This window comes from Gymnoscopelus microlampas, assembly GCF_963454915.1.
Source record: "Gymnoscopelus microlampas genome assembly, chromosome: 6".
In the NCBI taxonomy this organism is placed as follows: Eukaryota; Metazoa; Chordata; class Actinopteri; order Myctophiformes; family Myctophidae; genus Gymnoscopelus; species Gymnoscopelus microlampas.
In genome coordinates, this window is record NC_139943.1 from 19,116,024 (window position 1) to 19,130,184 (window position 14,161).

Sequence of the window (14,161 nt, forward strand, 5' to 3'; positions counted from 1 at the left end):
GAATTTAGGCTGTGTTACAGGCTTTGGAATGAAAATTATTTGTTTATTCACTAGAATCTATGAATTCTGAAAATAAATGAGTTCATACTTTGATTGGCTATAGTACTTTTGCCCTGGAGATCAATACAGTTTCAACACAACATTTTCAGAAATCACAGGTTCTTGTGGATATACAAGCACCTCTAATCCAAGGTTCCCAGTTGTGTTTTTGATGTGGGGTTTCTACAATAACAGTTTGCATATGATGACATTTTTGTTCTTTAGCAGTCAAAAATAATCACTGCACTCAAGACTTTAGAAATTGGCCAAGGTGCTAGAACACTAAACAATATATAAAATAAAAGGAGATAGTTCTGCGCACTTGGATCAATGCAAGTTTCTTTAATAAAAATGCCAAGCTTTTGGTCAAACGACCTTCATCAGGGCAAAAGCCTGGCTTTGGCTTTTGCCCTGTGCTTTCTTCTATTGACAGACATGCAGATGTACAGTATGTGTTGATTTCTAAAACATCTGTTTAGTTAGAATGTAACAAAAAATTGCTGTACTGTAATGATGCATGTAACATAACTACAAATGATGGTTTAATGTCAAATTCAGTTAAATCATATTTATGTTTTTATTTTTTAAGATTTGTCTTAATTCACGCATTTGTTTATGTTTTGTATTTGGAGAACATAATTTAGTGCCTTTTATATTTCAAAATTTAATATAGCATCTAATAAAACTGGTTTGCTTTCATTGACTAATACAATCATTAAATAACACTCGCGGTGCTTTTATACTGGCTTAATAATAATTATTAATTATTATATTTAGTTTAAGAAGTTCTTTTTGTTTGTGTAAAGCAGTGTTTTGCAAGACAGTGTCTTGTGTTTCCACTGCAGAGCAGCTAGGTGGCACTGTTGTCCAGCTGAGGTTTACTTAGTTCAGACCATTTTTTACAGTCTATGGTGCAACTTCAGACAGCTATAGCATTTTTATTGAGCGACAGTCAATCTGAGAACCCATTCTATTAAAAAGAACAGTTGCAGAATCTGTCTTGAGAGATAAGTGACAGTTAAATAGTAAGCCAATTGGCCCTCACAGACAACTCATTCTTTAGGTATATTTGTCCTCTCTTAGTGTGATGCATAACATTAAATATTTAATAGGCTACTACTTCTAGCAGTGGGGATTACTATAGGATGAAAGAGTTAATGGTAGCCTACAACTTTAGTTTTATTACAGGGCCAGAGCTCAGCTCTGGACCTGTTTTGTTATTGGCAGTATTCTGTCACTTCTTCTTCTTCTTCTTCTGCCACTTTTCGCAGTTCTGGCTGAACCGTGCAGTCGCTTTTTACGAAACTCGGCCATATGGTAGATGGTCATGAAAAACGATCAAAAAAGAATTCTCACAATCTTTCGTCCAAAGGTGGCGCTATAGCACTCAATTGAAAATGGCAACTTTGAACAGGTACAACTCATGCCCTGTTTGACCTACAGCCATGAAACTTGGATACACATATGCGTCTCCTCATGCTGAACAACTTTCACACTCTGACTTTTGCCCTCTGACCTTTAGATCTCCCACCATTTTGAATTATATGAAAAACAGTCATTGGCTCCTAACTTCTGCATTTTTTCAAATTCCGCCGCCTAGAAGTTGTCGGCAGAGGTCCAAAGTTCAAGTGTTAAACGTTTCGTGCAGATTGCTCCAAAATCCTAGGATTCCATAGATTTTAACTATTGCAGTTTTATGAAAATTATTCATCTGCGCCTAAAACATACATGCAGACTCACATTTCTTTGAAACTTTGCAGAAATGTACAGGGTCATTCCATATATCACTGAAACCAATCATACTCCAATTGGCCAAAGGGGGGCGCTATAGCAATTTTTTGAAAATGCAGACTTTAAACAGGCATAAGTCATGCCTCGTTTGGCCGAAAGTCGTGAAACTTGCTTATATATGTGCCTTGACTCATGAGGAACACGCGTATCGATTTGACCATTAAGCTCCGCCCTTAGATTTTCCGCAATTTTGAGCAGTTTGAAAAATACTTGTTTTTGACAGTTCTGGCTTAACCGTGCATACGCTTTTTACGAAACTCGGCCATATGGTAGATGCTCATGAAAAACTACCAAGAAATAATTCTCACACTCATTCGTCAAAGGGTGGCGCTATAGCACTCAATTGAAAGTGCCAACTTTGAACAGGTACAACTCATGCCCTGTTTGACCTACAACCATGAAACTTCGATACACACATGCGTCTCTTCATGCCCGACAACTTTTGTGGTCTGACTTTTGACCTCTGACCTTTAGATCGCCCACCATTTTGAATTACATGAAAAACAGCCATTGGCTCCTAACTTCTGCATTTTTTCACTTATGGAAATTCCGCCGCCTAGAAGTTGTCGGCAGAGGTCCAAAGTTCAAGTGTTAAACGTTTCGTGCAGATTGCTCCAAAATCCCAGGATTCCATAGATTTTAACTATTGCAGTTTTATGAAAATTATTCATCTGCCCCTAACACATACATGCAAGACTCACATTTCTTTGAAACGTTGCAGAAATGTCGAGTCATTCCAAATATCACTGAAACCAATCTCACTCCAATTGGCCAAAGGGGGGCGCTATAGCAATTTTTTGAAAATGCAAACTTTAAACAGGCAAAAGTCATGCCTCGTTTGGCCGAAAGTCGTGAAACTTGCTTACACTTGTGCCTTGACTCATGAGGAACACATCTATCGCTTTGACCAGTAAGCTCCGCCCTTAGATTGTCCGCAATTTTGAGCAGTTTGAAAAACACTTAAACCCAGGATTTTTCAGCTATTTGCGTGAAACTGTATCATCTGTGTGATCTCCTTTTTCACAGTTCCTTGTCTGTTGGTCCAATGGCGTCTCCCTTAAATGAGTGCCTCACAATCTCAAGGTCGTCAGTTCAAGCCTCACTTGCAGACTTCATTTAAGTTGAATTGCAAACAACATGACTGTATCAATGAATACATGTGCAAATGGTAAAGATAACCTGAAATGCATATTTTAGAGTACGTTTTTCAACGTATGACATACTTCATTCTGAAAATAGCCGATCTACAATCTCAATCTATTCCGTTTCCATGGCTCTCTCTCTCTCTCTCTCTCTCTCTCTCTCTCTAGTTTCCATGTCTGGCCCTGTATTATCGCTGCTTGCAGCTATATTTTTATGTTTAATTGAAGATGATTATAGTTACTGCAAAGACAGTAAATTGAAAAACGCACAATTTGAAAATCTAAGGTCTATTTTTACTTTTACTTTACTTTTCTCTCACCTCAATGACAGTATGACATTCATAATACATAACAGGTCTGCTGGTGGGTGCTCAGAACAGTTGAGTGCCACTCCCCCACCATAAACCTGCAATAACCATTAGCCTATACATGACTTGTTGGAAGTAGCCAAATGCATGCAATTCAGCACCATAGAGAATGAACAGCGACTTTCACACAGGCACACGCACACAAAAGGTTTGTCCAATGATAAACACCGTGAAAGGCATGTAAAGTAATCATTTTGTTAGACAAGCGTCCTCCACTCAAACTTGATCAGATGCTAATAAAAAAATATACAGAAACATGTCCACAGGAAGGCCAAAGGCTGAGACCCTGCTGATGCTGTGCAAATTAGACAGTCACGACGATTCTGAATACATACAGATATTGCAGATATTTTTCTATAGTCTTATGTATGAAAAAAAAACATCTAAACAATGTAGGGCTGCAACTATCGATTATTTTCTTAGAGATTATTCTATCGATTCCTTTTTTGATTAATTGAATAATCATGAAGTAATCATGAAGTCAACAAATCAATTAACCACACAACATAATTGTATACTTATACTTAAGGCTGATGCCATGCCTTGTGAGCTTGTAAATTGGCAATTTATTTTGAAGATTTTATCCTATAATGATATGCCCAATATAGAGATAGATTATTCATCGATTATTTTATTAAATGATCAATTATAGATTTTTTTTTTTACATTTGATTAAATCGATTAATTTGATTGATTAACTGTTGCACCCTTGTAATCTCACAAGAACAGATTCCGAGCCGCGCTAGTCAAATTCAAATGAAAGAAACAGCAGAGGGCACTGTTTTTCCCTTTTTTTGACGGTGGGTTCCCAGATTGGCACCCTTATGACTTCTATTTTGCAGAGTTACATAAGCACCACTAGAGGGCATAATGGCAGTAATAGCAGTTGAAGTGCTGACTCACTGCTGTGTTGAATGAGCCCTGCAGCACAATAACACTGCTAGACTAGCACACACACACACACACACACACACACACACACACACACACACACACACACACACACACACACACACACACACACACACAAAATACAATATCCCCACCCACTAAATGAGACAGTTATTTAGTATTGAATAATGTCCTCTTTAATTTTGTATCACTTTCTCTCTACTTCCCCTTGCTCTCTCTATTTTCTGCTTCTCTCTGCCTTTTTGGCTTTCTCTCCTGTATCTTGCTGATGCTGATGTATACAAATAGGCTATAATAAGTTACAACTGTATGTCCAAATCTTGTCAGAAGCAGTTTTGACTCCAAAGCTATATGTAGTTGATCTGAACTGGGCCCACAGCAACATGGCTCTATGCAACAGCCATGTTGGAAAGAAATTGGACCACTTCCTTACTTTCTTCACAGGTGTTATGATTCTAATGAAGGCTCTGTTCCATTTAGTGTAGCAAAGTGGTTCTCAAACTTTTTAATTTCAAGGACCTCCATAACTCAAATGGAACAATTTGTACACTTTCAGAGTTACACACCCATAAGGGCCCATTTGGAACCCCCTCAAGGAACCATGAGGGTCCCTGGACCCTAATTTGAGACCCACTGGTGCACCAACTGGAGTGTTTCCAGTGAGCCAACATGCACAATATCAGCACCCTGACTTTGTTTGACAAGAATGGAACGCGACCTTAATATTAAGCATCAATGGTAACACCTGTGAAGGAAGTAAGGAAGCGGCCCAATTTCTTTCCAATATGGCTGCGGTGCATAGAACCTATTTAACTCTGAGTTTAAAAATGGACTCATTATGGTCCATTTACGTCAATCTGAGATATATTGACACTGAGGACTATTCTGTGCATGGAACCTCTCATTATCCTCCCTGTGTGAGTCTGATGGCTGGTGCTGAGAGACTTTCTGTTATAGTGTGAAATGTGCCAAACCTCAAGGTTAACCGGCAGGAAATCTGAGTTCTCAAAGGACGACTCTCAGACTTGCTCTTTTCTTCTGTCAACGACCCCTGTGTTCTCTCTCCCTGTGTAGTTCCCCTCGTTCCCCCTCATTCCCTTCTCTGTACCTCTCTCTTTCCCCCAAGGAGAATTGCTCTTCAATTTCCCCGAGATAATGTGAATGAGTCACTGTATAGGTCTGACTCACCTCCGACACCAGCTGACTTGTAAATGTAAGACAACAGGGCTGTTTAGCTGCAAAAGCGTGCTTAGCCTGAGTCCCATGCACCAGTCTATTTGAGACTGTTCTCTACAGAAAAAATCCCTCTTTTCTAAACTCATATCGTTTTAAAGCAGCTGAGGTTCTCATACTATGGGTTGGGAACCCGAGTGGGGTCGCCGGAAGGTGACGGGTGGGTGGGTCGCACATTGACATCTGAAAAAAGAAAACAATGGTCCTTTCCATTAAGTCTGTTTTGTTTTTGAAAAGCAAATCCTCTGAATGCATTTTCTGGCGCTGATTGGCTAATCGTTAAATCCAATCCCGCCTTATTGGACAATCGCTTTTTCAACTGGCACAAACTGCATCAAAACACAATGCCAGACCAGAGAATTGTCCACTCAGTGGAGTGGGCAGAGTTGATGGTCTGGAGCCAGGCTATGTTTGGGGGTCACATTAGCATGAATTAATTTCAGCCACTATGGATAATTCCATATTTAGGTAGTCAATGTAAGGTTTTCTTGGCAGCCAAGAATAGCACACTTCCAATAACTTCCAATTACAACATCTACCTGTAGTTAGCTTAACTACAAATACGGTCTACTCAGGGGTGGGGTTATTTGGTGGCCTAAGGCAAACACAGGAATGGGGCCTATACTCACCCCAATTCTCACCCTTTTTATCCTTGTATCCAATCAATCAGAACTACTTGCAAATCATAATTTCATTGTACTCTACACTGCTGAATAGAACAATGATGTATTTTATGTAAGAATAGGAATAGTATGCACACAACCAGGTGCTCACCGGAGACACAAGTGGTTCAAAATAGTTAAAAGTATCAAAGGTGCTCTTGGATCAGACGGGATAAACCATGAGATAAAAACGGAGGATCCAGGCACTCAACTGCAAAAGGGAGGAAACAGCCTTGTTTAATTACTTAGCTGTTCTTACGTGTTCTAGCACTATAATGAGAGTATGTCTGTTTGTATTCATTTCTCCCCGATGAAGACCGCTTGAGGTCGCAACATATTGGCGTCTGCCTTCTTTTAATAAAGGCTGTTTCCTCCCTTTTACAATTGAGTGATCCTCTATTTTTATCTCACAGTACTCGGTACTCGTACTCAGTTTAACAAAGACAACATAAGGGCACCATCCACTGTCAGTAAACACAATGAATAAAATACTAGTGTGATCTGTCCATTGTCTTTAATATTTAGTTTGCCTGACCTGGATTCCCCATAAGAGTCAAATCCTACTTATGTAAAGATCACTTTTGTAATGTCAATTTTGACAAGAAGGGGTGTATCTCAGTGGCAGCACATTTGAATGCAGATGAAGAGGTCCCTGGTTCAATTTATAGGTACCTCCTCCATATAATGATGTGAACTTCAATATATAGTTCTGGGTTGGTTTGAAATGAATTACATCAAATGCACACAGACACACACACACACACACACACACACACACACACACACACACACACACACACACACACACACACACACACACACACACACACACACACACACACACACTGTTTGAGTATAATAAAGGAACAGCAACAGAAGAGCTAATGTAATTTGTCTTGGTGACATTGCAGAGAGGTACAGGCTGGCTATGAATGCCACTTTTTACATTTTTGTTGGTGCCATTTTAACCAAGTCTAAAGCCAAAACTATTACTAACACACACACACACACACACACACACACACACACACACACACACACACACACACACACACACACACACACACACACACACACACACACAACATTGCTTTTGTGAGATTATTACTTTCCTCCCTCCTTTTTTGCTTTTTTTCTGCCCAACTGGAATAGCTTCATTTCATTTATTATATTTGACTGTCCACGAGTGTGCCTCTTCAACAGTGTTGTTTACACACAGGATCAAACTGCTTCACTTGCTGTTGCGCAGTAAAATGGAATAGTCCACTGTCGGGCTGAGGGGGACGCTTGATAATAAACGGCACATTTGTGTGGATTTTAGGGAGCATATGTTGGAATTAAAACATTAGTTTGTAATGCAATTAAAATGTGTTCTCTTGGCTGATGGGGGCCATAAATCATGAATTAGATTAGATTAGGCTAAGTAAACCAACCCTGTCACCACTCAAAAAACATATTTGACACGAATCCTTGGATATGATATCCAAGACACAAATCTTGTTGTTTAAAATTATAGGCATAACAATACATTACATTACAGATAAGCAACAGGGTTGAGAGAGAGTATACTATAGCCTACATAGTCTGAATGCTATATAACAGTAATGTTAAAAGTTATTTAAGTTATATAAAACTTTGGTGCACAGTGAGTGCACACACATTGCGTTTGGCTTCTCTGTGGTAGACAAAATACAATATAAAAAAATGTCAACAAGTGATGAGCGTGTTTGTCCATAAGTATGTCTGTACAGCATCAACAGCTGCAGCTAATTGCAACACAAATATGCAACCAGTTACACTAATTAAATACCAACAGGAGACAGTGCAACACATATGCCACTGTCATGCACCCACACACACATTTTCGAGTAAAAGTACTTTAAGTACTTAAAAATAACTAATGTGACTACTTTGAAGTAAATAAAGTGAGTAAAAATACTTAAAAGTACTTAAAATGAGTAAAAATACTCAAACGTACTGACAATTAGTAAAAGTAGCCTACTTAGAGGTTTTTAAAATAAGTAAAAAATACTTCAATGTAAATAAAGTGGATAAAAATACTTAAAGGTTAATATATTGAGTACAAACACTTAAAGTAGTTACTTTTTAGAACAGTTGGATTCATTGGGCACAATTTCCAGAACCTCAGATGCAGAGCCAGACCTCCAACCGACCGATACATGACGTGACATCACCTCTGCTGCAGCAGGAGGGGGGCTCCAGTCCGGGACCAATGACATCCAAGAGAAACAAGCCGGAAAGAATTCTCGAGAGTCTCGCTCAGTGCTGCCCCCCTCACCCCCTCCACCGTGCCACCCCATACCTCCATGGCATAGTGGTATACTGGTACCACCCCCTTCCCCAACACCGTACCCCCACCTCGCGCACACACACCTGGAGTTGTCATGGCGATGCTGAAATCATCATCATCACCCCCGACGTCGTTCGCTCGAGCCCGTGCCGGGACTGTTGCCATGGAAATGGAGATGCCCGTCCGCGGTGCGCTGGCGGTGGTGGCGGAGGACGAGGGGTCGGAAGAAGAGTTCCTTCAGCACCGCGGAGAGCTCCCGTTCCTTCAGAACCGCGGAGAGCTCCCGTCACCCCGCCGGCCCTGCAGGACAAGCCACGGGCCGCCGCCGCCGTTCAACCAGCAGAGCTGCTACATGCTCATAGTGATCGGAGAGATCGCCACAGAGCACCAGCTGCACGCCGCCAGAGAGCACATAGAGAGGGGTGAGTGAGTGAGTGACTTTCACCGGACTCACCGAACAAAACTGACCGTTATACCGAACAAAACTCCCCTTCTTTTATTGGTGATTTTGGTGACTGACTGCCGAACACAGCTGACTGCTGGAGAAGGGCACCGGACAGAACTGCGTGTTGTGTGTGGCGACTATGGCGAGTTAACCACTAAACTAGTAAACTCTATAGTGTCTTTTCTGTTTTCTACTATTGTGGAGAAAGCTTTTGCTGAAAATAGCCGATCTACAAGCTCATGAGTTGTGAGCTTTTCGATCTGCTATTTTCTGCAGGTTTCCCCACCACATTATGGATGCTGGGGTTTAAGTGGTTAACAGACAACAGCATAACTTTTTATTTTTTAACGATAAAACGTTTTTCGCAATGGTTTTAAGATGTATTGAGCGCTATTGAAGTAGGAAGTCTTACCAAAGTAACGTGGATTTGAAACACCGCGGGGTTATCTGAGGAGAGAGTTTTGCCGCATTGGACGTGTATAGGGTGGTCGAGGTCATCGAGTTCACAACACACTTGGTTTTATATTATAGAGAAGTTAGACTATAGGCCTATAGCTAGGCTACACGTGTCTGCATTTGTTTCTTCAAAGCATGCACTCGTGTGTTTGTTTGTTTGTGTGCTGTGTGTGATTTGACCTGCTTGGATTGAAAACAACAAGCCACAGAAACCCATTGGCAATTAGAAAACATTAATGGCATTTGCCCAATGAATCTCTTGTACTCCTGTAGCCTACTCCTGGTTTCTTGTAATGTTGATGATGATTTGATGATGTGAGAGTTGAAGCTTATCCCACTATGATTAAAAGTGTCCACCCCTCCATCAGTTTCAGAGCTACTATTGTGCTTGCTCAGCCTGTGTTGGCTGAGCTGTGTGACCGATGTTAATATTATGTGCATGGAGGCAGCAGTTGTGCTGGTCAGCAGTAGAGTCATGCCAGCCTTGGTTCTCTGAGCCAAACTTAAACACACACCTCCTATTAACACTTAGATGGGCTGTAACTACTACTACGAGTAGGCCTACTACTACTACTACTTTACTACTACTAACTAGTGCTACAACTACTAGCCTACAAGCTTACTACTATTACTAGGCCTACACCTATTGTAGTACTGCTACAATTCCTACTATTAATATTAGTGAAATTATTAGGCCTACGACTACTATTTCTGCCACTGCTAATAAATTAAACTGCAGCTAAGTTCAGGTTCCAGTGTTGCTACACCAGCTATTTTAATACCAGAACTCAAATACTATGGTTTCTGTGTTATTACAGTGTAATTTTGACTCTCAGCGTGGTATAATGATTACAGTACCTAAATATCTGAAGAACTAATTGCAGGTGACGCAAGACCACATAGTTAGATATGTATTTAACTTACCACCTAGAACTCACATAGGGGCTCCAGAAATTTCAGGAAAGCTATAGCCTGCTGTGTTAGCTGAAGCTGACACATTTGATATTATAGAGGAAATGGACCCAGGTATCTAAATGGCCATGTAGACATGATTCGTATCCAGTATAATCCTTTTGCTTGTTAGTATCAGGTCATGTGTAATATACCTAAACTAAAAAGCACCATGGCAAGAACTTATATTCTTTAGGTATTACTTACAATCTATCACTATACATCAGACAAAGTCTAAATAGTAAACGTAAAAAGTAAAGACATGTGGTGCCTGCTCCAAGATTAGTTAGTGAGGAATTAGCTTCTAATGTAAAGTTAACATTTTTATACTGTTGTTTTTTCTTTTACAACTGTGACTGTCCTACTATTATTAGAATCTCATAAGCAGCAAATGGTCAAACATTCTCTTCTTATCTCTTCTTCTTAATAATTATAAGCTGTAGGCAGATTTCAACTTTCAAACATATCTTGTCATGTGGACCGAAATGGAAACAAGCCTCTGCTTTTTTTGTGATTAATCCATTTTGGCGCTTTTAAATGCTGATATTGTGCTTTTAATTGTTGCCAATAAAATATTCGGTAACACTTTATATAAAGGTCGGGTCTATAATGCATTATAATCGCATTTATAATGAATTATAATGCGTTTTCAATGTTTATAATCATGTATGACAACTTATAACAATTTTTATAACGTATTATAAGTGCTGGTCATAATAATATAAGCTCAGTGGAACAACACATTATAACTACCGTAACTTAGTTAGTTATAAAGTGTCTTTGTTATAAGTTGTTATGCATAATTATAAACATTTATAACAAGTGTTATGGAGCATTATAAGTGCATTATGCAAGGGATAATTGACGGCGAGGCGGTCATTGTTGAGAAATAAACCCCGACAGGATGATTAAACCCAGAGGCAAAGCCGAGGGCTTTAATCATCTAAAAGGGGTTTATTTCTAAACAATGACCACCTCGCCGTCAATTATCTTATTATCTTAGTTGTGTGGATAAAGTACACAAGTTCAAGCGCGCCTCAAGTGGTTTAATGGATTGGATTCCATTAATTTCAGAATACAGTAGCATAAAAATCAACTTGCGAGTTTTAGCCAACAATGAGTCAATTATTCAGGTTAATAACTTTTGAGAGAATGTTAATAAACACACAATTTGCGATCATAGACACTCTTCTCCACCGTCAGTAACCTCCTCAAACCCGTGGACACCACCACCTCCTCTTTCACCACCAGTTAATGTGATTTTTATCATTTTTTTCAATCTAAAATCGATACTATTCATTCTGAACTGGCCACCTACTCTTCTACCACCTCCCCTGATCCCAACCCTGCCCTCCACTCTGTTCTCTGGTCACCCACTCATTACTCAATAAATTGGAAATCTTAATCATTGGCCCAGACTCCCTCACCCGCTCCACCCAAAACTTCAGGCTCCACTGTGACAACCTCCACCCACGTCCGTAACCTCTGTGTCATATTCGATTCCACCCTCTCATTCATTCATTACCTTTTTACATTTACTGTACAGTCTGTGTTATTCAAAATAACAAGAATTTACTTGAACTCTTACAAGAGACTTTTCTCTTGGGAATGGGCTACCTTAAGTCGGGGGAAAAAAGAAAAGAAAAGGGAATGTCAGCAAAAACCCCTGGTCATGTATACCGGTATGCATTTTCTATCAATAAAAACATAAAACATCATTTTGTCACCTTTGGTTGTTTTGGGGTATTTGTCACTGTACATTTGCACACACAGTATGTGAAAATTGTCCTCTGCCTTTAACCCATCTTACCGAGCAGTGGAAAAGTGCCATTAATACAGCGCCCGGGGAGCAGTTAGGGGTTAAGTGTCTTGCTCTGGTACACTTCTCGACACTAGACTCAGCGAACTTCGGATTACCAGACGGCCTCTCTACCCATTCCGCTACGGCCACCATAGATCTATGAGCAAGATCTATGAGCAAGCATTAAATAATACATGTCTGATATGAATTCAGTGTTTATGCTCATTGTACAATCATCCCACCATGTATGAATTGTGTTTTCTTTTTATATGGTTTGGTATGGTTAACGTGAACGTGAAACTGGCCTGCTTTACATTCCCAGTGACTCAGCATTACTGGCTAAGTAGACAATCTGCAGTCTGACAGCATCTCTGTACAGGCGTCAAACAGACCCGTCAGAAACTCCCTTCTGAAGGAAAGGAGAGATTTACGTGCATGGCAGGATTTCAGAATAATGTAGAAACATGTGGTGTGTGGACGTGAGTTAGCTGGACCACGGCAACTGGCCCAAACCTCTGTGTGTGTGTGTGTGTGTGTGTGTGTGTGTGTCTAGTACAGTAACAATTATTCCAAGGTTGATGAAGACAGTGTCAGCACAAAGTTTATATTTGGAGAGAGCTTATAGTCCCAAAATATAAATAAACAATTTCTATTTTATTTCATTACCATTTTTTAAAACTTTTTTTTACATCATTATTTACAGATTACATATTTGTTGCAAAAAGGAGATGAATTAATAACTTATTATTTTATTTTATTTTATTTTCTCTATCCTCCTGCAGGGATTCGTTCCTGGGATGTGGACCTCAGGTCATGTGACCTGGACCAGGAACTGCAGTTGTTCATAACACGACATTCCGCACACTTCTCTACAGAGGTCAGAGGTCAGTCCAGATATGGTGCTCCATAATGAGAAACAATGAATGATCAATGACCAGCCTCCCACTGACACACACACACACACACACACACACACACACACACACACACACACACACACACACACACACACACACACACACACACACACCATTATCCATTTATGTTGATGTACACCGATTTATTTATTGAGCTAAAGATGATCGATCCCCTGTCCCCATGCCAAGGCATGGCTCAGAATCAGCCAAAAAATGTGAGAAAATATTCAAATAGAGTCAAGTACAACAGCCTCAGTCATATTTATTTAAATGATCTGTTGGTAGAGAACTCGGTAGCTTCATGACAATGTCCTGGCACAGGATGATTGACAGTTGCCAAAGTAACCACAATGAGTGTGGCATTAACCAGTAAAGCCCCTTTCCCAATCACATGTAAATCCACTAATCTACTGGTATTTGGCATCCTGTGGGAATAGGTGCTGATTTTGAATGCTGGTATATTTCGTACCACCAAACACACACACACACACACACACACACACACACACACACACACACACACACACACACACACACACACACACACACACACACACACACACACACACACACACAATGTTCTCCCACAGCTGAAGTGGTAATGAAAAGTGTAACGTCATGACGGTGCTTAGATCAGAGACATTAGTTCTATGAGCAAACTGTTTTGCTATGAAAAAAATGCTTCATAAAAACGATGTTGCCTCACAAAACTGTTGACAGAATTCTTCAATGTTGCATAAATAAGAGATTAGCTGAAAAATATATTATTTACATGCATGGAGTAGCCGACTATGATGGGAGTTATACAAATATACAAAACTCCTTTCAGTATACGTTATGCGCTTAGGGAGTGAGTGAAAGAGAGAGATAGGGAGAGAGCTGCGACCGGAGCAGAGAATTAAATGAGCCAGTCTGCGAGTCTGCAGATGGATGCTATTATTTACAGTATGGTTGTCCCAAATACATATTTTATCATCCCCCCTTATCTTGCCTTCTTTTAGACACCTCTCGCGTACCCGTTACATTCATCTAACGTGGGAACAGTCACATGATGGTCTTTAAAGCTACAGTATGTAACTTCTTCAGTGAATACAATTTTATTTTGACCAATCTATATGGCAGAGTATGTAACT